General features: G+C 34.7%; 1 long non-coding RNA gene across 1 annotated transcript in view; it reads right to left on the bottom strand.

Moving 5' to 3' along the window:
* The window catches only part of LOC134657022 (uncharacterized), a 285,577-nt gene extending 260,181 nt beyond the window's left edge, over window positions 1-25,396 (bottom strand). The window contains exon 1 of the long non-coding RNA XR_010097577.1: window positions 25,306-25,396. This is a non-coding gene — a long non-coding RNA (uncharacterized LOC134657022). The remainder of the gene's footprint in view (window positions 1-25,305) is intronic.
* Between the last annotated feature and the right edge of the window lie 557 nt (window positions 25,397-25,953).

Genomic DNA, 25,953 nt, shown 5'->3' on the forward strand with positions numbered 1-25,953 from the left:
AGGCACATAAGTTTACTATTTATAGTACTATACAAATATTGTGAATATAGTGGTAACAAAATAGATAGTGGTATACAAATATTGTAATATAGTAAAATGCACAACATTTTTTAAAAATATGTTTTTCCAAAAACCGATTACCTAGTGTCAATTATAGCATATTTTTTGTTATTTTAGAAATCATTAAAAAACGATTTTGCTCAAAAATGGATATGGCACAAACGTATTCTCAACCGGCGATGTATCCAACGATGTATAGTTATTTATAACAGCGGCAGCAGGCGGTAGTCCACATGTGCGTGGCGTTTGACATGTAATTAACGTCGACTGTACCTACCAAAACACACGTATAATATTGCATTGACTATACACCGTGAACCTGAAGATTTTCATAATCACCGGAGGTGTTGCAAGTGCATTGCCGGCCTTTAAAATGGGAGTACGCTCCTTTCTTTTTGAATAGGTAGAGGCAATTAATACATATAGTTTTATATTTTTTCATAAGCATACTTGCATAGAAAGTTAAACACCAAGATTATCTGAAAATTTGAGTAAAATCACTACAAAATACGATACGCTGCCATCCTAATAATCCTGTTTACATATCGTATATTCATATCGATACAAGGACTTCACAAAATATTTGTAAGACGATAAATGAACTATTATGGAAACACAACTCTATTTACTTTCCAGAAGGCACAAATTCGACAGATTATACATAATAAAATTACATTTAGTCGACATTTCCCATAACTCACGTAGTTTACATGCGTAATTTATCATTCACCTCAAGGAAACCAGTGTTAGTATAAACCTAAGATCTATGACCAGCGTGCTTTGTTGAAGACCACACTTAAACTGGATTTTATAAATTATAATAGTATGCAAGCAAGGGTACGAGTATGTCGTATCTTCATGAGTATTCGTAGTAACGGAACGTATTACTTAATCCCTTATTCGATACACGTAATGAACTAAATTTATACAATCAGCCCTGCAGGCCTGCTGGGTGATTTGTTGTTTCGGTACTCGTATGTAATAGAAATTTGTACAATATTATGATAGATTGCGTGCCTACGGATATTGGAATATTTGCGTTATTAGATATCCATTTCCTTGCGGTGGGTTGTATTTAGTTGTTTGTGTAGGTTATATAAATTGTATGATAGTATACGTGTGAGCAAATATCGAAAGCAGGATTATTTTTGCTCAATGTATGTTCGTCGCCAAGTATCGATGTTTATAAATAGTAAAAGTTATACAGCGAGTTTTCTTAAAACTATCCTCAGTGTTGTAATAAAAAAAATATTTAGCTACATCTGTTCCGTAACAACATAATAACTATATCACTGGTTTTGTCTTTCCCATTAAATGTTTTCAATAGGTATTCTACTTTACGAGCGCAAATTCTTAAATTCAACGAAAAGTGGCCCGTAATCACAGAATAAGTAATAGTATAGTATCATCATACAGAACGGACACGCACCGCCCCGCCCCGACTCGGATTACCTCGCCCCGCGACTGGCCGCGACATGAATGTGTGCGTAAGTCGCTCTACTGAGAGCATGCCAGAAGTCCGTCAGATACACAATGACGCGTGTACAGACGTGCCAAGCACACATATAAACGCAAACCATTTTTGATGTATGGCGTGTCCGCCCTATGCCGTAATCTATATTACTCTGGAGTATCGTCATAGATTTCATTTTTATCTGAACTTGTATCACAACATTCACAACGTTCGTTGTTTCATTCGACCCACATTGTATAGAGCAGGGTTCATTCTGAAATCACACAGGTACTGATATTGATAGTAGGTACCTAATGCAATGATAATCGATTCTAATAAACAATAGCTGACAATTGCTCTGATCCCATTTAAATTTCGTGTTGTTTAACCACATTCAAAATGTGCATAAAAATTATATTGAAAAAGTATTACTAAATTTCTGCGCTTGTTTGTTCAAAATCGCAGCCGTGTCTCTGATGAAAGAGACGCTTCAATGTTCCTAGATTGACCTAAATTTATCTGTTTTAACATGCCACTCCGAATATGCCTCTAGTATACAATTATACATGTCTCATAGGTCATATAGTTATTCATTGAATTTACTAAATTTTTTATGCTCAAATCCACGTCGATAATATCTCGCACGTAATTATAGGAAGTGCATCTGATCCCTACACTTGTAACTATTAAACTTCGAAGTTTGAACTTCTAATAAAGTGTTTAAATTTCCTACAGCAAGCGTACCTCATATAGGCTCTCAAATATCTCTGTAGCTTCGTAATACCAACAACAGTGTGAGAATGAGAGAAATGAATAGAGCAATGAATCTAGCGCGCGGCTTTCTTTTAAGGACAGTTGTGCTAGGCCAGAGACAAGGAGACTTAATTCTCTTTGACTAGGCCCACTGGTTAAAATCCTGAGCATTATCATTAATTAGTTGATAAAACCCTTAATCGTAAACGAGCCCATTTAACTCGCATGAATAAATCAATTATAAAGTTGTAAGTGAATTGTAATATTCTTATGAGTAATAAAATTATTTAAACCTAAAGTGAATGAACGCCTATTGGTACGTCGGCTCACAATAACCCCCACTTGAACCTTCGCCTAGTGCTCGATAAATCGGATTCCACCAATATCATGGCAAAAGCCAATAATTATATTTTAAATATTTCACATCCTAAATAGTCTTCCTAGACATATAATAGATAAATTGGAAGATAAGCCTCATAAGCTGAAACTAATGTTAAAAAAGTACTGCTTGAACTGACTAAGTAGTAAGTCAAAATAGAATTATATAAATATAAATTAGATTAAAAATAGTAACAATAACGTCATTGATGTAATTAAGGGAAAACCTCTCACTTAGCTAATAATCTATTATAGTGTAGATTAGGTTAAGTTTCCGAAAATATTGTACATTCTTATTTATAATAAACAGTATATATTTTTTTTTTTTATGTACATAAGTACTTATAACTTGTATTACTAAATAATTGTTAATATTCCATTAGTTCCACGTGAAAATGAAACATTCCATTAGTGTTGCTTACCAAAGGGTACTCTTACCTACATGGTACCATGGTATATTTCTAATGCTAAAAAAAACGAACTATAGTATGTTACACATATTCTAAATATAAATTACTAGCTGTTGCCCGCGACTCCGTACGCGTAGATTTGTATATTGGTAGTTATTTATTCTACATTAGCTTAGAACATTATGCAGCAAAAGATAGCAGTAGGGACTATTAATCATTTGTTAATTATTATACACTACCTGGCTACGAAATTTCAAGCCCTTAACTGAATAAGATTGTTCTCGATATAATCCCTTTCAACCCCCAGCATATTTTCAAGTTCACTATTTAGTAAAACCTACTACCTAACTACCTATTTACGAAGTTTGAAGTTCCTAGCTTTAAATACAATTTGAACTCTCTACCAACTTACCCCTTTTTAAACCTTTTAGGGGATGAATTTTTAAAGAAGCTGATATTAATTTTCATGTATTCTAATAATATGCCTTTATACAACGATTCAAGTCCCGCACTCAAATAAATGTTTGACCTCCATACAAATTTTCAACCCCTTTTTTACCAACTTGAGGGATGAATTTTCAAAAATGCCGAAATTACTTTTCTTGTATTCTAATAATATGCCTTTATATAAAGATTCAAGTCTCGCACACAAAAAAAATTTTGATCTCCATACAAACTTTCAACCCCTATTTAATCCTTTTGAGGGATGAATTTTTAAAAACGCTGAAATCACTTTTATTTTATTCTTACAATATGCCCTTATACAAAGAATCAAGTCCCGCACTCAATAAAATATTTGAATGCATACAAACTTTCAACCCCCTTTTCACCACCTTGGGGGATGAATTTTCAAAAACGCTGAAATTACTTTTTGTGTATTGTAATAATATGCCTTTATACAAAGATTCAAGTCCCGCACTCAAAAAAATATTTGATGTGCATACAAACTTTCAACCCCCTTTTCACCACCTTGGGGATCAATTTTCAAAAAAGCTAAAATTACTTTTCTTGTATTCTTATAATATGCCGTTATACAAAGATTCAAGTCCCGCACTCAAAAAAAAAATTGATGTGCATACAAACTTTCAACCCCTTTTTCACCACCTTAGGGAATATGAATTTTCAAAAACGCTGAAATCGCTTTTCTTGTATTCTAATAATATGCCTTTATGCAAAGATTCAAGTCCCGCACTCAAAAAAATGTTTGATCTCCATACAAACTTTCAACCCCTATTTCCCACCTTGGGGATGAATTTTCAAAAACGCTGAAATTACTTTTCTTGTATTCATATAATATGCCCTTATACAAAGATACAAGCCCCGCACTCAAAAAAATATTTGATGTGCATACAAACTTTCAACCCCCTTTTCACCACCTTGGGGATCAATTTTCAAAAATGCTGAAATTACTTTTCTTGTATTCTTATAATATGCCCTTATACAAAGATTAAAGTCCCGCACTCGAAAAAATATTTGATGTGTATACAAACTTTCAACCACTTTTTCACCACCTTGGGGTGAATTTTCAAATTCGCTGAAATTACTTTTCTTGTATTCTTATAATATGCCCTTATACAAAGATTCAAGTCCCGCACTCGAAAAAATATTTGATGTGTATACAAACTTTCAACCCCTTTTTCACCACCTTGGGGGTGAATTTTCAAATTCGCTGAAATTACTTTTCTTGTATTCTTATAATATGCCCTTAAACAAAGATTCAAGCCCCGCACTCAAAAAAATATTTGATGTGCATACAAACTTTCAACCCCTTTTTCACCACCTTGGGGGATGAATTTTTAAAAACGCTGAAATTACTTTTCTTGTATTCTTATAATATGTCCTTATACAAAGATTCAAGCCCCGCACTCAAAAAAATATTTGATGTGCATACAAACTTTCAACCTCTTTTTCACCACCTTGGGGGATGAAGTTTCAAAAACGCTGAAATTAGTTTTCTTCTATTTTATAATAATACCTTTTTACGAAGTTTCAAGTTCCTAGCTTACAATAAAATTTGAACCCCAAGACAAACTTTCATCCCCTTTTTAACAACCTTAGGGGTTGAATTTCCTAAAACGTCGCAATTACTTTTTTTTGTAATCCGCTATTATGCCTTTCTATGAAGTTTCAAAGCATTTGTAATGGATTCAAACTTTCAACCCCTTTTTAACCCTGTTAGGGGATGAATTTTCAAAAACGCTGAAATTACTTTTCCTGTCTTATAATAATATCCCCATATACGAAGGTTCAAGTCCCGCGCTCGAAATTTTTTTAAATTTCCATACAAACTTTCAACCCCTTTTTCACCACCTTAGGGGATGAATTTTACAAAACGCTGAAATTAGTATTCTTGTATTTTAATAATATATCTTGCTACGAACTTTCAAATTCGCAGCTCAAAATAAAACTTGTACCCCATACAACCTTTCATCCCCTTTTTAACCCCCTTAGGGGTTGAATTTTTCAAAATCGCTTCTTATCTCTTGTACACTTTATAAATGCAACTTGGTGTGCAAATTTCAACTTTCTAGCTTTTGTAGTTTCGGCTCTGCGTTGATGAATCAGTCAGTCAGTCAGGACACTTGCATTTATATATATAGATAGAAATAATGATGGCCGGCTGTTTAGTTAGGAACATGATCTTATAACAGTAACCATCAAAAATAGAATATGCATAGAGAGCTCGTCAAAATTTCGCTGGCTTACAAATAACAAAAGTTTTCGGCGCATAAATTTTGCCGGAAACAAAACGACCAAGCGAAAATCCATCAATAACTGCATTTCCTCGACTAAAATCCGGCCAAAACAAAGCTAATTGCTTCCATCCTACTTTTGAAAGACCCATTAATACGAACATAAAAACTGAGGGTCTACAGCGAGCTACGTTCGACTTGTTGCCTCTGTGTCGCACTTGTAAATTCGTACGTAAGTGTGACAGGGAGGCAATACCTAGAACTTGGTTCGCGGTAGGCCCTCGGATCTTTATTCCGTAAACTATCGGTCAAAGTTTACCCAATAAGTAAGGAGTTTTGCTCCAGCTATTTTCTCGGCCTATTAGCAAGTTTTCAGGGATCCCTTGTACATGGAAGGGAAATAGTAATGTTATTAACTTATTAGGACCTTATCGAGGGGTGAGCGGTTTAACCCGATAACTCGAGCAAATGGATTTTCGCACTTAGAACTATATAGTTTGTTTGTCAAGCTGGATATGTCAGTAGCAATGTAAAGCAAACTAAAGTACTCATGGTGTCGCTAGGAAACGAACAAAAAGCAGCAATGTACATCGAACAACGATGAAATGTAAACAAAACAGTTCCACATGCAGATAATATATTATAAATGACATGCGATTTTCGAACAATTCAAACGTAGTATTGTTAGCCCGCGATTTTTCAAATTTACCGCCTATTACTACTGACCAGATTTGCTTTACCAACTATATATGTGACATAGGTAAGTGGAGGTCTTATTTATTAAAAGAGTGCCAGAACCACCGTGACTGCCGCTATACATGAGGCGGGGACAACAGACAGCGCCTATTCCCATCTGTACCCGGCGGGGACAACTGGGAATACACCAGCAGGTTCTCATTTCGTAGTCGCTTTTGTCTACAAAGCGGGAAACGCTGGGATCGACTAAGAGCGTTAATTATTAATTAAGGTCTGATTAACACCATTACTTAAAATGTATTGGCAAAATAATAAATAAATATTAGGGGTTATTTTACACAGATCAACCTAGCTCCAAACTAAGCAAAGCTTTAAAATCATACTTTTAAAACAGGTACTTAAACTAGAAACTTTTTATACTTACATGTAAAAGTTTCGTAAAACTTGTAATTTACTAGTTACCTACACCGAACTATAAATTGGATAAACTTCGGTTTCATTGAAAACTCTCGTTTTGCTGCAACTGGAGAGACCATCAATATCTGTCCTTATTTATTTTATACAATACTGTGCAGCACCAAGCCATTTATTTATTCTGTCAATAGATAACAAATGTTATTGAGGAAACAATGGAAGTCTAGATTGTTCTAATACTAGGTGTACGTGCTAGTCTGCTAGTGTTCCAAGGCTATTCAGGTAAACTACGAGTATATCTGACGGCCTAGCCAAGATGTGAATTGTACACCGATAAACGACAAACGAAAAAAAAACATTAAAAAAAACAAGCAGCAACGGTTGCACTCCGGGAGTGCCGATAGAAGTAAAAACTCGCCTCACTATGTTACCGACGCCCGGTAACACGATACATACGTTTAGCGGAGGTATTCTATTTATTTATTATATATTATTATCATTCTCAAATAAGATCACACTTTTTCATTGACATGTTTATTTACCTGCCATGACAACGTCAAATTATTTGAACATAGGTACTTAAAGAGTCTTGAAAAGGAGTCCGTAACATAAATGTCAAATAACATTGAGTTTTTCTTTATTAATTTAAATGCCATCTTTATTATGGGTGGCCATCTAAACCTTACGCCCCTTACGGTCACGTGATCGCCTTACGCCCCTTACGGTCACGTGATTGCCTTACGCTGTCTCGAGTTTATCATTTTTTCCCCACCTCAAAAAGTGCCCAGCGCCGTTAAAGAAGTTTTCACTTCAAAAATAGCCACACCCGAATACAGAACAGAACAGCTCCTCTTTCTGGGTAAAGAAGTCGGTTAAAAATGTATAGGGATGACAGAGCTACGAAAAGTCACGTGACTATTTCCATAAAAGTACATTTATAAGTTTCAATTGGGTACTTTCTTCTCATTAAAATAAATTATTTCACACCGTGCACGAAATAAAGCACCAGATAATTCTTAGAAAAACATAGATAGCAGTTATTTTTAAACACAATTTCTATTTAATAAATCAGATAGAAATATAAAAAGTAAGCGAGTTGACCGTGACGTCACTACACACGTTTTCATATAAACGCCATATTGGCAAATTGTTTTGACAGTTCTAAGAAAAAGTCGATTTGACTTGTACCCAATTGACGTTTTCTATCAATGATTGGCATTTTTCAACAGTGGTGACATCACCGCCACGTTAGCAAAGTTTGCTAATCTAAAGTCCGTCAACCAAATCTTGTCAGTAGTAAAAGGCGGCAAATTTGAAAAATCGCGGGTTAGCAACACTGTGTTCAAATAATTCCAAAACGCGTGTCATCTGTGTTTTATCTGTGGAATGTGGACCGTGAATGACAGCCGTCACCTTATTTGTTTTCATTTGGTTTTCATTCTGAATCGTTTCTGTTTCAAGAGATATTTCTGCTGTCACCATTAAATACCAATACATTAAATAAGAATAAGCAAAGCTAAGGGGCCTACAATGTACAATCATGCTCGTTGATGGTAAACATTACTAAAAATTGAGGTTATGACAAGTATTGGAAGAACTCTTTCGAACTTTTAAGATTATGTTCAGTTTTTTTGTTTTAGGGTTAAAAGGCATAAATAAAATTAAAACGTATGCCTAAATCTATCCAACAAGACCATAAATTGTGTCCTGGAAACTGTCCATAGGCCCACATGTCTAATATTTTCAGCAATCAGTTGTGACTATTTACAAAGGTAAACCTTTTAAACAGTATTAAGAGCCTTGATTATATCGCCGTTCTTTCGCAATATCTACATAATCCATACATGTTTGTTGCAGGATTAAATCTTGCCCAATATAAGGCGTTCGTAGTAGGTAGTATCTTTTCAGACAATACTTACCTATGGCGGTTTATGTACGTGTACAACGCAACCAAGTCGAAAAGTGACCCTTATCTTATTTACCTTTAAATTAAATAAACACCCAAATATCAGTTGTTTTATTTTTAATATGTATATTGTACAATATATACCAATCAAAAAAATTACACAGGTATGTCATATTCATCCAGAACAGTACACTAATTTACATTAACAAGTGGCATATTATATTGTAAATAACAAATATATGCACTATCTAATTATCTGCATTTTGATATGATTTTATTTTAGTAAACTTAGAAGACATAGATAGGGAACAAAGAGAATATAAGCACTACGATAGAGAGTTGTTTTTGATATCTTCAAATTTGTTCATCATTTTGATTAACATTGTTTTAACATCGCTTTTATATTGTCCGTCCATGTTTCAATTTTTTTCAATAAACCGCGAGTGACAATTTGAATTGACGTACGCAGGGCGCGCTCAGCGGAAAAAAAAAACTGTTGGTTCGATGTACATTGCTGCTTTTCTTAGCGCAATACTGCTCTTTGAGTGTTGCCCTACTTTAGTTTGCTTTACATTGCTACTGACAAGATTTGGTTGACGGACTATAAGTGCCTTTTCATGTTTATGTTTACTAATGGTTTATATCCGTCCGTCCCTACTGGATTCAGAGATAAAACCAGAAATTGTTATTTGTTTGTTGTTTTACAAGGTAAAGTTACTGTTTAACCCTCGTGCTAATATTGATCCCCGAGTAAGCAAAAGTGTCCAAAGTTGAACCTCGAGGGTAGTGAATGGTCCGAAAAGTGGAATTTTGAGTGTTGCGAGGATCAAGACACGAGGGTTAAGCAAAGATTACTCCCGAGTGAGACACAATATTTTTCACTACACCAATTCGAGGAAGATTATAACTGTAAAAAAAATACAAATCAAATTCAAATAATCGATATTAAATTAAGTATATTGATCATTCAAAATCATCACACAAAATTCACTTCTACCACCCAACATAAGGAATAAAACTCAAAATTACATACAACAGATTACTTTTCCACTCTTGTTGATAAAATACAACGTACTCATCAGTTTTTTAGAATAAAGAGATCCTTTACGAGCGCGTGTGGTAAAATATATTTTCAATTAAAAACGGCTTAATACCTACGACAATACAACACAATCTCATAAAATGATAGAAGGACGACAGCCACCGAAAAAAAGCAATTTAATTCTCTTTCTATCTCTCTTTTAATATCGAAGAAATGAGTCTATTATCCCCACGTTGAAAGAACTCTCTTAGATACACGAAACGGTCGTTATCTATAAGCACAAAGCAAACGAAAGCTATTAGTCGCGGCACTACTCTCGGAGATACGTATGAAAAAGTGAAGCCGATAAAATAACAATTATGCCGCACCCGAGAGCTGCTCAAATAGAGGGAATGTGTAAAAATCCAGATGGTATCGGAACTTAGGACTGAGCTTAGGTATCTGGAATATATATTAGCTAGTGGTTCTCTTATATTTTTAACGTTTTATTCTATCTTAGCATCCCTGAATACAAATGTAGCTAAAGCTGTACCTACTTATCACTATCACTAAATAGTATAAAACAAAGTCGCTTTCCTGTCTGTCTATCAGTATGCTTAGATCTTTAAAACTACGCAACGGATTTTGATGCGGTTTTTATTAATAGATAGTGATTCAAGAGGAAGGTTTATGTGTCTATAATTTGTTAACCCGTGCGAAGTCGGGGCGGGTCGCTAGTAGAATATAGAATAGAATAGAATAGAATTTATTCGTAAGCACAAACAAACGAGACAATACCCAAAATAAAAGAAAACACAAAATAAGAATAAAGTGCCGCGAAATGGCCTCATCTCAGCATGTTGTTGGTGGCTTCGAGCGCTGGTCTTCCGATGAGACCATCAAGTGAGAAGAATCACGGAGGGTAACAGACAAGATCAAAAGACATAAAATAACATACAGTGAACAAATAGTTAAATAAGATGAATTCACTTATTAATTGAATGAAAACAATATAGGTACGCAGTATTATAAAGAGGGTGGAGTCCCCTGTCTGAACAAACCCCTGGAACCCGCTATTGCAATTAAGTACTTAGGTACCTAGAATTTTGCAATAGCGATAAATGGGCTACAACCTTTTAACCGCCAGCAATTTTTGATCGAGCGTGCTCGTGTCGCCACCGACAGTAAGGGTAACATTCCATTTCTGACCGCAGCTGCACTACTGGTACTGAACGCGTCGCTGTTACTGTCAATTTCCATAGTAAAATGCACGGTAGTGCAGCTGCGGTTGGAAATGGACTGTCACCATAATTGTACCACGCAGAGTAAGGTTGGCATAGTTACGGGAGTTATAAATGTGCTGTAAAAACCAAATCAGATCTTTGTCTTATTTATCAGACTGTGGCGAAATGAGCTGGATAGGTAATCTATATATATAAATGCACGTGTCCTGACTGATTGACTGACTGACTGACTGACTGACTGACTGACTCATCAACGCAGAGCCGAAACTACAAATGCTAGAAGGTTGAAATTTGCACACTAGGTTGAATTTATAAAGTGTACAAGAGCTAAGAAGCGATTTTGAAAATTCATCCCCCAAGGTGGTGAAAAAGGGGTTGAAAGTTTCTATGGAGATTAAATATTTTTGTGAGTGTGGGACTTGAAACTTTGTATATGGGGATATTATTATATGACGGGAAAAGTAATTTCAGCGTTTTTGAAAATTCATCCCCCAACAGGGTTAAAAAGGGGTTGAAAATTTGAATCCATTACAAATGCTTTGAAACTTCTTAGAAAGGCATAATAGCCGATTACAAAAAAAAGTAATTGCAACATTTTTGGAAATTCAACCCCTAAGGGGGTTAAAAAGGGGATGAAAGTTCGTCATAGGGTGCAAATTTTATTTTAATCTAGGAACATGAAACTTTGCAAAACGCTATTAAATTAAAGTACAAGAAAACTAATTTCAGCGTTTTTGAAAATTCATCCCCTAAGGTGGTGGAAAAGGGGTTGAAAGTTTGTATGGATATCAAACATTTTTTCGAGCGCGGGACTTGAATCTTTTTATTTGGGGATATTATTAGAAGACAGGAAAAGTAATTTCAGCGTTTTGTAAAATTCATCCCCTAACAGGGTTAAAAAGGGGTTGAAAGTTCGTATAGGGTTCAGATTTTATTTTAAGGTAGGAACTTGAAACTTTGCAAAAATATATTAAATTAAAAAAATAAGAAAACTAATTTCAGCGTTTTCGAAAATTCATCCCCCAAGGTGGTGAAAAAGGGGTTGAAAGTTTGTATGGATCACAAATATTTTTGTGAGTGTGTGACTTTAAACTTTGTATACGGGTATATTATTATAAGACAGAAAAAGTAATTTCATCGTTTTTGAAAATTCATCCCCTAACAGGGTTAAAAAGGGGTTGAAAGTTTGAATCCATTACAAATGCTTTGAAACTTCTTAGAAAGGCATAATAGCCGATTACAAAAAAAAGTAATTGCGACGTTTTAGGAAATTCAACCTTTAAGGGGGTAAAAAGGGGGATGAAACTTTGTCTTGGGGTGCAAATTTTATTTTAAGCTAGGACTTTGAAACTTTGCAAAAAGGTGTTAGATTAAAAAACAAGAAAACTAATTTCAGCGTTTGTAAAAATTCATCCCCCGAGGTGGTGAAAAAGGGGTTGAAAGTTTGTATGGAGATCAAATATTATTGAGAGTGCGGGACTTGAGTCTTTGTATAAAGCCATATTATTAAAACTCAAGAAAAGTAATTTCAGCGTTTTTAAAAATTCATCCCTTAAAAGGGTTAAAAAGGGGATGAAAGGTTGTATAGGGTTTAAATTTTATTTTAAGCTACGAATTTGTAACTTCGTAAAAAGTTATTTCATTAAAAGAGAAGAAAACTAATGTTAGCGTTTTTCAAAGTTCAACATTTAAGGTGGTGAAAAAGGGGTTGAAAATTTGTATGGAGGTCAATATTTTTTGTAAGTACGGGGCTTGAATCTTTGTATAATGACATATTATTAGAATACGAGAAAAGTAATTTCAGCGTTTTTAAAAATTCATACCCTATAAGGGTCCAAAAGGGGTTGAAAGTTTGTATAGGGTTCAAATTTTATTTAAAGCTAGGAACTTGAAACTTCGTAAAAAGGTATTTTATTAAAAAACAAAAAAACCTATTCAGCGTTTTTAAAAATTCATCCCCCGAGGAGGTGAAAAAGGGGTTGAAAGTTTGTATGGAGATCAAATATTTTTGAGAGTGCGAGACTTAAATCTTTGTATAAAGCCATAGTATTAGAACACAAGAAAACCTATTTCAGCGTTTTTAAAAATTCATCCCATAACAGGGTTAAAAAGGGGTTGAAAGATTGTATAGGTTATAATTTTATTTAAAGCTAGGAACTTGAAGCTTCGTAAAAAGGTATTTTATTAAGAGAAAAGAAAACTAATTTCAGAGTTTTTGATAATTTATCCCCCAAGGTGGTGAAGGGGGTCGAAAATTTGTATGGAACCCAAATATTTATCGGAGTGCGGGACTTGAATCGTTGTATAAAGGCATATTATTACAATACAAGAAAAGTAATTTCAGCGTTTTTAAAAATTCATCCCCTAAAAGTTTAAACAGGGGTTGAGATGAGAGTTGGTAGAGGGTTCAAATTTTATTTAAAGCTAGGAACTTCAAACTTCGTAAATAGGTAGTTAGGTAGTAGGTTTTATTAAATAGTGGACTTGAAAATCTTCTGGGGGTTGAGAGAGATTATATCGAGATTATCGAGAACAATTTTATTCAGTTAGGGGCTTGAAACTTCATAGCCAGGTTGTGAAAGACAAATCTCATGCGTTGTATAATAATTAACAAATGATTAACCGTCCCTACTGCTATCTTTTGCTGCGTAATGTTCTAAGCTAATGTAGAATTTATAACCACCAATATACAAATCCACGCGTACGAAGTCGCGGGCAACAGCTATGTCTTATATATCAGACTCTGGCGGTTAAAGGGTTAAATATGTAGGGGTGGGGAACTTGATTTTCCTTGCTAATTTTCCTCCTTTTCGTATTAAGTGTTTTGCCATGTGGACAACGTACGCGTCCTCGTTTGTAAATATGTTTATGAAATTGTTTTAATAACAGTATACAATTATACATATAGGTATTTGATATACATAATTATTCATTGATTTACTGTTTTAATTTTGGTATGGGCCAGCGCCGGCCACTCCAAGGGACATGCGATAGAATGAGATAACAATATCACTTGCTCCCTCTAACGCATAAATGCGTCCCTTGGAGTGGCCGGCGCTGGCCCATCGTGTAGAGGAGCCATAAGGATCATCGTCACCTATTAAAAATAATTCTAATTGAACATAACGCTAGCGCTAATTGCAGTTTGAGCATTACACATATTTACGAGTACGGTACGAGTCTTTATGTGCGATTGCCAAGTCATTATATGTATTACAAATTAAAGGTATCTTATTGATACGGTTTTAACACCCCCTGGCACTGGTTAAAATAACCGACATTCACATTACATCTCAAAACTTTTTTGTAGTAAAAGCGTTGCGAGACTTGCATCTTTTTACATGTAATGTTTTTGACGGGATTATAAATATACAATGTAAGTGACAAATATAACTTTTTATTTTTTTTTACTTTATTAATTTTCTGTATTCTAAATTATATTTCAAATGTTTTATACTAAACGGGGAACAATTTCATCTACTAATCAAAGAATAACTGCTGAAGAACGTATGCTTCTAAGATCAGCAAAGGTAATATGCATATTTTATGAAAATATCTTTCACTCTACAGTTTAAAAAAGAGACGCGAAATAGGTACATCTGGTCTCTGTCAGATGGCACTGATTTCCACACAAGAGTCGGTAAAAAAAAAGGCAATTTGCGTCGCACCACACCATTTTTTCTAACAGCAACCCCTCTGGCAATCAGCGGTAATAAGCTTAACTGACAGTTAAATCTGGCCCTGCCGTTAAAACACTTACCTACTCGTTCAAAAGATAGAAAGTTCGCCGAAACTCTAATGTACATTAAGCCTTTTTCGATTGAAGCCTGTAGTCTTAGGCTTCCAAACGCTTAAAGAGCGCAAATTTAATGATCAATCACCTGAGGCGACATTATGACACCAAAATTGTACATACCATATTCTATGAAATAAATTTATGATTATGATTATGATTATGATTATGCAAATATCAACTCCAAAATCATTCAAAGTACCTACAGTAATTATTAAGTATACGAACCTTGATTATACGAACTAATTTGGACCGATAATAGTTCCTATAATCGTTCTGATAAATAATCGTAATGTGGGGTTTTTAGAACAATCAAGATCAAATAATTACAAAATCTTCTTATTTTCGTTTTTTTAATATATTTCTTTCTGCATTGTTTTTCTTTGTGTACACAAACTTTTAGGCTATCAAGATGCATTTTACTAACATACCTATGGATTATGTTGGTCCGAAATAAACATTTTTTTATACATAAACAGTACAATATATTAGAATTTGACGTACAAATTAACGTTAAAATATGAAGCACTAGAAGAAAATAGTTCGAATAATTCAGGTTTCGGATAAACTAAGTCAGCGTTTGGATAATTGAGAGTTCGGATAATCGAGGTTACTGTACGTGTAATCAGAAATCACATTTTATAGTGCTATGCTTGAGACGAACGCAAGATGACCTCTGAGAATATTACCAAGTATATTCAAAAACTACATTCACCCACCCACATAGCACAGCAGCGTAGCACATCAAATAGCACAACCCAAAAGATTCGTAAGAAGTATGGATATAGAAGGTAAACTAGTCGGTTCATTCCAGGGCTGGATAGTTTAGTGAATTGCTATCTAGGCTTTTACGAAAGAAAACTCCAAATAATTCAATTAGGAACCCATTCGTTACTTGCGTGATAGATATTGGATACGTCGTAACAAGACACGCATGATTAGTTTAGTTTTTCTTTACGCAATCGCTGCGGCCTTAGCCTGCTATAATAATTATTCCTAAGTAGGGAAGGCTTTTTGCGAAAACGGTTCAATTATGTTCAAAAAAGTTTCTCTGAATGTGTAGAATAGTTTTTAACGTGTACGGGAGGTACACCTCACCTACACGAATATTTTCTTTTAGTTTTTACTTTACCACTTATCGAGGAGATTGGTTAATATAACCCATGGCGAGATTGCAGCATTTAGTACCTACTAAGGATCCCTGCGCTAAGTCGCGAACAGGCGGACATACAGACTTAAAACTTAACAAGCAACGGGTTGCACTCCGGGAGTGCCGGCAGAAGTGAAAACTCAATGACATTGTAACAGTTTTTTGTTCAGGTCACGTGTCCGTCTTACGAAGCGTCTTACGTCTTACGTCAACATATTTTTTCTTGACTTTAGCAGTTTTAATTTCCTATATTTATTAAACACAATGAACGATGCTATACAAATCTATGCCTTGCTTTGCCTTTAATATTCCTTGAGAACCGATAACTACAGAAATATCTACATTTCACCCGAGCGAAGCCGGGTTTTCATCTAGTATATTTATAAAGTACTCACTCATTTTCTTTCGCTATTTTACACAGACGGTCAAGCCATCATCAGTAACAGTCGCAGTCGTGTGAATTAATATACATGTATCCTTATATATTTGTATCATTCAAACGCGCGTTGAAAAAGCTGCCATGCGAATAGGGCCTTACGCTTGTTTAAAATTCGAAATTCTTGTAGCGTTAATTGTTTAAAATTCGAATAGACATTGTAAAGTTATCTTGCAGACCTCGCATCTATAGTTATTTGTACAACAAGTGATCAAAGTTTGATATTTCTTCGAGTGCTTATTTTGAGTCCCGTGCAAGCGAAAGATTCTATAATAGATTCACGAGCGTAGCGAGTGAATCTAATTTAGAATCTTGAGCGTAGTAAGGGACTCAAAAGCGCACGAGATGTAAATAACTTTGATCTCGTGTAGTACACAACATTTTTCACCTCAGCGCAGTGAGAACATACCTATTAGACAACTTGAAAAATGTAATCCTTCTTCATCACTTAATACCTGCACTCATGTTTTCTTAAGATATACAAACAATTAAGTTTAATTACCGCAATGGAACACAAAAACAAAACGTAATAATAAATTCCAGTAAAATAATATAGAAATAACAAACATTAACTGACACTTCAATCGCCAACTTTGACAACAAAAAAAAATCTTTGTAAGATACGGTCCGAATTGCGGATACGTACTATTTGTCAACTATGGTAGAAATTCTTAAAAGTAAAATAATTAATTTTGCGTGATGATCTGTGTATTTTTTGAGTTCGTTATTTTAATTGTACAGTAAAATACCTAAAATATAGTATTTTATCAGGTTTTATGAAATCTTAAACTTTATTTTTATTTATTAATTATTAAGAATTCATACTCGTACGTGGTTTGGAACGATGCGGTCTGAAGTTTTTCGGGGGTCTATTATAAACCGTGAATATACCGTTGAATGTCGTTTTAACTTTTTTTTGTCTGTTTCTTTGCTAACAGTGTGAAAGGGACAGAGATAATAGAACCCAAGTATTTCGAACTTTTATTAGACCCCGCATGTTGAAATGACATTTGACAATAAAGGTCACTTGAATGTCATTTTGTCTCACTCAGTGAGCAAAATCGCATTTTGCTCACTGTTTTTAAGAATCAAAGTACCCTTGTTCGAGCTGCTGAGGTGAAAAATATATTTGGTCATGGTATTTTGAGTTTTATTCACTTTGATTAGCGATTTCATCAAGATGTAGCTTTATTTGTTTAAAATTCGAGAAATTGTAAAGTTACCTTGCAGGCCTCGCATCTTAATATATTTGGTCATGGTATTTTGAGTTTTATTCACCAATACTAGAGTTCACTTTTATTAGCGATTTCATCAAGATGTAGCTTTATTGAATTATGTCATTGAGTGGTCCTTACGGTCCTTACGCTCTCCAGTTTATCATTTTTTCCCCACCTCAAAAAGTGCCCAGCGCCGCTAAAGAAGTTTTCACTTCAAAAACAACGATATTTACGTATAAATATTAGACAAGTTACTAGTAAGTTTTCATTCAAGCGGATGTTACGTAAGCATTTACTAAAGCAAGAGTTCGAATAATATCCGTCATTATTATATTTATAGTATGTATTTTATGAATAAATATGTGGTAGTTTATATATATTTTTTTTATTTATGTAATTTATAAGTATAGTTTGCTTTTTTTTTAACTCACTCAATATATTTTCTCTCTCTGCACCAATTGAAGGTATCTGTTTGGCCCTATGGTTGACTGGTAGAGAATGCCATTTGGCATTAAGTCCGCCATTTGTACATTGTTGTATAATATTTTGTGCAATAAAGTTTAAATAAATATTTTATGGCAACAAACGTACCTAATACTAGTATGTTTAAGATACAAAAGTGAACTGCAAGGATCAGAAAACAGTACTATGACAAAAGCCATTGAAAAGGTTCAAGCCATCCGAGAACAAATCCTTTGTTTGAGTCACCATATTGAGTTAGCTTATAGTTAAGGTAACTCTTTTGACTGAGGTAAGCGTAACCATACAAAGAGGGTTTGAGTAAGGTTTTGATAGGATTTTTGGAGGATTTAAAGCAGATTTTATTTCCTTAACTGATGAACCCGTAACAAGTATACAGAGTGCTTCCCGTAACAGGAGCAATAAATTAAACTGTAGGCTGTACTCCTCAAACTGACCAACATTTGTTCAGCAACTTTTGAAAATAACTCATTTTTATTACACTTTAAAGTTTATTCTAAGACGCAATGTATTGCAAATTTTGTTATGTTTAAAGCGTGACAAGCAACGTCAAACACACTGATGTCAGCGTACATTGAAGGCAATATTTATTTTGTATGAAAAAGAGGAAGTCTAAAGGATTCATAATTTTTAAAAGATGCTGAACAAATGTTGGTCAGTTTGAGGAGTACAGCTTACAGTTTAATTTATTGCTCCTGTTACAGGAAGCACCCTGTATATCCTTCGTAACATACAGATACAACTCCTGTACGGCTAGCACATTAATCACATTATTCTCGCGCGACTGCATATGCGTGTCAAGTTGTGCAAATATGTCCCTTTGACATAATTAGGTAGATGTACTTCATGCGCTAGCCGTGCGTTAATTCAAAAGAATTACTTAGCCTTAATATTATACTCATAATATGTATCTTGCTATTGTGACACTTAAAGTTCTAAATCCATGAACTTAGTACCAACCATAAATTCACATTATGAGAAATAAATAAACCTTGCAACATTACAATTCAGTAGAGCAAAGTCGGGACATAAATAATTCAAGGACAAGCCAAAAAGTCTTCCTCCCAGGGCAACGGAACAAGACAAATTAAGACAAATTACATTCTCACCTCATCCTGTATTATACTGGTAGCGAAAACTCAGTAATCCACATTTACACCGACCTTGTTTTTGTACCTAGTAAACGTTAAATGAACGACAGCATTTTTTGTGTAGGTAACTGAGAGTTCTGTGATACAAAAACGGTTATTAATTTATGTATCGTATGGCAAATGAACACTGTTTTTAGATTTAACATCAATATTATCATAACTTAAATTTTTCTTTTCGTAAATAGGCAAATGAACAATGTGTTTTTATTTTTAACATTAAAACTGTCATCATTTAAATAAGCTTTTCGTAAAAAGTCGGCAGCGACACTTATGAGCAGGGGTCGGACAAAAAGTGCGGATGACGTAAAAATGTCGTAATCTTGCGCACAGGATGATGTTTGAGTTTGTATTTAAACTTCCGTGTGACATGTAGTATCAAAGTAGTATTAATGAAGTAACAAAATAATCGTAAATAAATCCATGGAATTAATAATACAGGTGGTAGGGTGATGTAGTGAATAAAAAAATTTTTCACGAAACTTGTTACCATAAGGTATAATTATTTGAAATTAGTTAGAACACTTAGAACAAGTCTGTGGGATCCTCAGATACGAGGGGTGTTCAAAATATTCTCGGTATGAGAATGAAAACAAACAAGTACGAAAAGTTTGATATTTTTATTTTTCAATATACTCCCCCCCTATGTTCATACACTTAAAAGATCGATCAATTTTTTTTTTTAATCCCTCGTAAAAATATTTTTTATCTTTCGTGTAAAAATGCTCCTCCACTGCCGCCTTCAATGCTTCATCGTCAGAAAATTTATTTCCACGCAGATCCTTTTTAAGATTGGGGAGCAAAAAGAAGTCGCTGGGGGCTAAGTCCGGACTATACGGTGGGTGAGTAACAGTTTTAAACCCACATTCAACAATAGCTGCCTTGGCAATATGAGCAGTATGGACGGGGGCGTTGTCATGCAGAAGCAGAATACCTTTGGTTAACTTTCCTCGCCTCTTTTCTTTAATTACATCCTTTAATTGACGTAGAATGTTAGCGTAGTACTGTCCTGTGATATTTACACCTTTTTCTTTATAATCGATTAGTAATACTCCTTCACAATCCCAAAATATCGTGGCCATGACCTTGCCAGCTGAAGGGATGACCTTGAACTTCTTGGGATGAGCTGAACCCTTAATGTGCCACTGCATGGACTCTTGTTTACTCTCTGGGTCATAATGATGAACCCAGGTTTCATCTCCAGTAACTATTCTTTGCAGCACCTCATCAGGATTTTCACCGCACAGGTCAATAAAATCGGAACAACAAGCTACATGCATGTCTTTTTGAAGCCGAGTCAGCATTCGCGGAACCCATCTTGCACTTACTTTTGACATATTAAGATGGTCATGTATAATATCATGTACGGTACCAATAGAGAGATTGGTTACTTGTGCTATAGATTTTACCTTCACTCGACCATCTTCCAATATAAGTTTTTCCACTTTATCAATATTTTCTTGTGAAATAGCTACTACAGGCCGGCCAGGTCTAGGGTCATCTTCAATACTCTCCCTTCCGCGTTTAAACTCGCTTGACCACTTTTGAATGGTAGATAAAGAAGGAGCAGACTCACGGTAAACACAATCCATTTCCTCTTTTATGGTTTTTTTGATTTTTACCCTGTTTTGTCAAGAATTTTATCACGCATCGATGTTCTAATTTAGTTAACATTGTCAATTCGCACATGATGTTCATGTTTGTTCAGCAATTGCAGAAAAACAAAAGACTATCTCGGTTCGAATTATACTTTTTTTTAATGTCAATGAATAAACCTTAGCGGCCAGTAACGAAAGAAATTTTAGAAGAGGTCGTAAGATATCAATACCGAGAATATTTTGAACGCCCCTCGTAAATAGGTTTAATAGTCAAAAGTGGGAACAGTAGGTAAGATTAGTAAAAATAAAAAAAGATAATTTGATGTTATTATACTTTTATAGCTAAATTTTAGCTAAATATAATCGTGAAGATACAATAGCTAAACAATAACGAACTCAATTTATTGTTCATCTGATTGACAATGTCTGACACATTGTCAAAAACGTACTTACTCATTTCAATTGGCGATATCGTTTAATAAAGAGGTTGATAAATGATAAGTGATAATTGTTTATGAAAATCAAAAATACTATTTGAAATCATCCTATAAGTGGTTTGACGTCATCCGCAAAATATTTCCTTAAAACTTTTTGTCCGACCCCTGCTTATGAGGTCTTTAAAATCCATGGGTGGCCTGTCATACTTCGTTATGATACTGTTGATATTTTTATTATATATTTTACACTATTTTGTCTAAAGATAACCTATAGATTAGTAGTTTATGCAACAGTGATATAATAAGGGTTCTTAAAATTCAAGGGTCGAAGTTACAAAACGAGACGTAGTCGAGTTTTGTAAAAAAAGACCCGAGAATTTTAAGAACCAATTATGAGCTGTTGCATACATTACTTTTTCTATGACAGCTGCAGCAAAAAAAAAAAAAAAAAAAAAAAGAGTTATTATTAAAAAAAAAGAGTTATTATTAAACAAAAAGAGTTATTATTAAAAAAAAGTTATTATTTAAAAAAAATTGAGTTATTATTTAAAAAAAAAAAGAGTTATTATTAAAAAAAATAGAGTTATTATTGTAAATGAAAACATACCTCTTTCAATCAAGATGATCGGAACTTGTATCTTTAAAAAAAATAAAGCAGTTGTTTTATACTCATAAGATGACTGCTAGCAGTCATCTTATGAGCCTATAGACAAAGCATTCAAATGACATTGCTTTAGATATCACTGTCAGTCATTTAATTGACACATTTAAGTGCTGGAGTAGAAAAAATATTTATACACTTTTACACAAAACAATCCGTTACTTCTTCGTTCCTTCCTGTTTGTTCTATTTTTAGCCTGGTTTGATTAATTCCATAAAATGTGATTTAAAAAAAACCTCTGATGGTCAGAATAGTGTTACTAAATGTATGTACCTATAATAATATAGAGAAATATAGTAAGACATAATAGCCATATCAATGTTATAATTATTATTTTTTACAGAGTTACCTAAGTGTTAAAATTGATATATTTTCTATGGTGTCAACAATTTTCTCTATTATAATATAATTGGTTTGGATTTTGTCATGATTAAGTAACTAAACAGCGGTCAACTAATCTAAAAGAATCTAACGAGCCGAGCCGAGTACAATAAAAAATCTTTTAAAATCCGTTCTTCACATAAAACTGAAAAAAGAGCTCATAAAATTTCCGCTTTGAACATCATAAAGCCATTTTCACTCGCCAAGTTTTGGTTTTTAGACTGAAAATACGCGAAAACATCAAGCTGTTCCCGAGAAAAAACGGTACCGGATAAAAGCGTAATCCAGTCTCATACGATAAGGGTCTATATATTCTGCTTTAGCTTAGTATATCTAAGGTAAAGGAAAAACCTCAGAAAAATGTGCACGCTCAAGATAATTCCGCAACGTGGAAAAATGCCAAGGAACTGATAGGCACAGGGCTATTATTTCCAATGCGTGCTATTATTCGCCTCGAACCAAACCAAAATGTAACCTAACTTGTGTTTTAAACTCGAAAAACAAAGTAAAACCAGTATATTTATAAGAATTTTAAAAAAATTCGGCTGCGCCAGAAATTTTCTTAAGTCATTTTCAAATGAAATTATCTACATTGTTCTTAACACAGACTTTGCCAGAAACCCGCAACGCGGGTTCTATTTTCGTAGCATAGAAGGTAGCATCCTATAGAAGTGGTCTACGCGTGCCTCCGTAAGGGACAAACAAAACACACGCAATGCGACGCTATGATTGGTCGAATTTATTTGTTGCCCACCATAATTCATACTAATTTATGGTGGGGAATAAAAAAAATGTGAGAATGTGACAAGGACAAACAATAAAAGCGCTTTCGCTGCTACTCCTACTGAAAGATACATAAGACTATCCCGTTCTGTCAGTTATCCCCACCACTCATGCCCAATCCAGTTTAATACTAGATTCATGTTACGTAGGTGCGTTGCTTGCGTTTGTACCTATTCGTGTTTTATGCTAGTAGCTCATAGCGCGCTCTGACAGTGAATCTGTTAAATAAAAATCCTGATGAACATCTAAAAATTCACAGCATAATATGGTATATTCCCATTTGTCCGCGCCCCACGTGACCGCCGCCATACATGTAGTGGGGACAGATGGGAATGATTTGTACGAAAACACCGAATCCCATCTATGCCCGGCTGGAACAATTGGGAATATAGTTCTTGGTACAGAATAAGAGTTCTTTTCTCAGAAATAAAAATTATCCCCGAGATCTCATTTGTCTAGTACTACAAAACAATTCGGTAAGCGATGAGCTTAACAGCAGTCCGCTCAAGAAACGTTTCGGTAGACGTAGCGTGCAGTTTAAAGCGTCTAGTCGAACTCGCGGTGGATTTGTTTCCTTTTTGATTAGTGTCGTAGCTGCCAGGACCTAGCTAGCTCGGATGGTTTGAGCAGACTACATTTTTCAGCAGTGTCTGGTGGATTTTTATTCAATTTGTGTTTGGATCTGTGTGCTTATTGCCAGTGACTTGAAGTTCTTACCAATTTGCTTAAAGATGGGTGCATGGATACCGGTAGACTCAGAAGCGAAAACCGCTACGCCGGTCAAAAAGGGTTCGGCCAAGGTGGTTTTGCAGGTTTTCAACTCTGTCAGTGACCTTAAATCTTCGGAAGCTTGGTTGTTCACCGTGCAGCACAGCCTGAAACATTCGAACCCTCCAAAATATTTCAACTCAAATGCGTGCTACTGGCGCCGTCGGCAATTCTCGTCATAGTCGTGAGCAACACTCGTCCAGTAAATAATGGATAACCTTCTAACTTCTAACCACCGACACGGCACCAAAAAATGGGTTAAGAGGATTGGTAAAAGTTTCGTGGTTTTCGAGATACTTAATAGAACTTTCCTTTATTTTTTAATAGCTAGCACCTTTGTTTACTGGACATTCTGTATAAATCTGTTGTGCAATTATTTATTAAATACCTTGTCTAAGCTAACTCTGCACCGACATGAATAGAACTGAGTGCGGGGATGTCATTATATTTAAACATGATATTTTCATATGAATTTGTCATTTATTATGACATTCCTAAACTTTGTTATTACAAATGCCATGCAGTTAGCTTGTTCAAACTCTAAAAGACTTTCACAATTTTCGCTTTGCCTTATTAAAACAAATATACACATTTAACTAATTATTTACAAAACTAATCTAGCTTTCACAAACACTTGAAAGGCGTTTATTTATCGTCAACTCAAATATTTGTTTCTTTGTAATACCCATTAGTGAGGTGACTAAATATTTTGGAACATTTTAGATGTGCAACCCTTTGCTTTAGCCTGGATAATAGCTTTCTCTAATTAAAGGGGTAAGATACAGAGACAATACACTTTGGAATGTTTGAAACGTCTTTTGAACGCTGAGTAAAAGACTGCGGCACAAAGCACAAAGAACTAGAATGACTATACAGGGTGCCCAGTAATTAATGGATAACCTTTTAACCACCAACAGGGCACTTTAGGCTGGCCCAGAAAATGCACTTATAGGTCTAGTAAAAGTTTCGTGGTTTTCGAGATAATCGAACTTTTCTGTCTTTTTAGGGTTCCGTAGCCAAATGGCAAAAAACGGAACCCTTATAGATTCGTCATGTCTGTCTGTCTGTCCGTCTGTCCGTCTGTCCGTCCGTATGTCACAGCCACTTTTCTCCGAAACCATAAGAACTATACTGTTGAAACTTGGTAAGTAGATGTATTCTGTGAACCGCATTAAGATTTTCACACAAAAATAGAAAAAAAACAATAAATTTTTGGGGTTCCCCATACCTCGAACTGAAACTCAAAAATTTTTTTTTCATCAAACCCATACGTGTGGGGTATCTATGGATAGGTCTTCAAAAATGATATTGAGGTTTCTAATATCATTTTTTTCTAAACTGAATAGTTTGCGCGAGAGACACTTCCAAAGTGGTAAAATGTGTGTCCCCCCCCCTGTAACTTCTAAAATAAGAGAATGATAAAACTAAAAAAAATATATGATGTACATTACCATGCAAACTTCCACCGAAAATTGGTTTGAACGAGATCTAGTAAGTAGTTTTTTTTTTATACGTCATAAATCGCCTAAATACGGAACCCTTCATGGGCGAGTCCGACTCGCACTTGGCCGCTTTTTTAATAGACATACTTCAAATGTAACACAATACTTCAAATTTAGAAAAGTGCGATTATCTCGAAAACCACGAAACTTTTACTAGACCTATAAGGGCATTTTCTGGACCAGCCTAAGGTGCCCTGTCGGTGGTTAGAAGGTTATCCATTAATTACTGGGCACCCTGTAGAAGTCTGTTTAGAGCTCAAAAATTACCCCACTTGTATTCTTGGCAATGTCAAAATATATTGTAAGTAGTGCGCCGCAAAATTTCCACATATATAATAATATGTATGTAGAATTTTATTTTAGCCGATCTAAACTGTCGGGCCAATTCGAGTTTTAGTTATTCGATCAGTATCATATAGGAAACATATCTAATTATTAAAACTCGAATTGGCCTCTGTGACTATTCACAACTTTTTATAATAGCGGGAAATTGTGTATTGGATAATATTCAAAGCTATATAATATTCTAAGGATAATATTCAAAGGGGTATATTTATAGAGAAGGTAGGAA

This window comes from Cydia amplana, chromosome 19 (assembly GCF_948474715.1).
Source record: "Cydia amplana chromosome 19, ilCydAmpl1.1, whole genome shotgun sequence".
Lineage (NCBI taxonomy): Eukaryota > Metazoa > Arthropoda > Insecta > Lepidoptera > Tortricidae > Cydia > Cydia amplana.